Genomic DNA, 1783 nt, shown 5'->3' with positions numbered 1-1783 from the left:
TATACAAGTGCAAGTAGAGCGTTTGCAAAATACATATCCTTGCGCTCCCAAATCTTTGTTTCAAACATTCCAAGAAATATATGACACACTGATGAGGTACTAGAAGGGTAAGAAAAGATACAATTTAAGTTACCGTGTGAGGATCACGTTTGTATTCAAATTATGACTCAGGGGTCGGGTTACCGAGTGTGTACGATGGACCCAGAAGCCAATGGCAACTGCAATATATATATATATTATATATATATATATATATATATATATATATATATATATATATATATATATATATATATATATATATATATATATGTCAAGTGTCTGTAAGGGTACAGGGTGGTGTTTTGAATAGGTTATATCTTATAAGTTTTTGGCTACGCCCGTCACGGTAAGAAAACATGCAGAAGCCAAGGACAGTTGAAAATTTGAAATTCGTCCTTTTACTCCCATTAAGTACATACTACTAAAGATATAAGTTGGGGAGCATGACCGATGGCTCTCATTCATTTGTGCCATATGACCTGAGCTGATTCTTAGATCGGTGATCAAACACATCTATTTGAGACTGATTGATCTCATAATTTAGAAGATGTTTGTCGAATGATAACGTAGTGTTTCTGAATTTACTTGTTATTTTAGTTAACGTGAGTTTTACTAACATAATATATTGCAATGCATTCAAAACCCCGATCAACGGATTTATATGTTTCGCTTTTCTCGTTATACTTCCTTCAGATCACTTAAAAAAAATTGTCAGATAAATTAATAAATTAAAGGATGCTTTTTCGTTTGAATTGATGGACCATCCTAGCTCAGATTTTAATAAATAAATAAAATGACTTTTTTAACAGATTTTCCCTTGTATGAAACTGTACCAAATTCTACACAATCCATTTGATTGTGTTAAGGGTTTATGGATACATTTAAAGCATACAAGTTAAAATAACAATTTGCGAAAGAGTACAATTTGTGTCAGGTTGTCATCCGACTTCTTTCACCATTACTAACCTAATACATTGGCGCAAATGAGACTATTGTGCCCCTGTCTTTCGAGAGGTTATCTGCGTGGTCAGTTTACTTAGAACAGCAATACAAAAATGTAATTCCCAATAAAATGATGATCGCATGTAAATATGAACTCCTGATAAATTAGTTCGAATGAAAGTCATATCAGCGGGCGAAACGTTACTATAATTGAATAGCTATTAGGCATGAGTAAGATCTACTTCTAATGATAATAAGTTATTCATTTACTGTTTATTTAAAAATATTTTGTATTGTTTGACAAAAATTCAAACATTATATATTCTGGCAAATCGAAACTTTGCATTTCTTCTTTAACATTTCCGCAAAAGATGGTATAGTCCTTATCGAAAATATGTTAAACCAGCAGAACCGTTTTCGATCATAAGAAATAAATTAGGTCACAGTGAGTATGACCATTTATTTCACGAAAAAGTATTTAAGTCTATAAGAATTTAATGAGCTGGAAGTTAATTATTTGAGATTTTCTCTAAACTTGAAATCTTCTTCGCGAAGAAAACAATCTTCCCGCTCTGCTCCACTTTTCAAAATGTATTTACAATTCTTCAAGTCATAACTATACGTTATTATGATGTTAGAACGCCATTATATGTTGTTGGTCAACTGAATCGGTAAAGCTTGACAAAATGAGATGAATATTTCAATCAATGAATTGATGTATTGGTTCAGATAATTTATGTTTGTTGGATAGTCGAGTTTAATATTTTGTCCGCTTACATATTAATATTGTTCTTTGCAG

This window comes from Sinohyriopsis cumingii, unplaced genomic scaffold (genome assembly GCF_028554795.1).
Source record: "Sinohyriopsis cumingii isolate HCF-2022 unplaced genomic scaffold, ASM2855479v2 utg002407l, whole genome shotgun sequence".
NCBI lineage: Eukaryota > Metazoa > Mollusca > Bivalvia > Unionida > Unionidae > Sinohyriopsis > Sinohyriopsis cumingii.
This window is presented reverse-complemented; position numbering follows the sequence as displayed.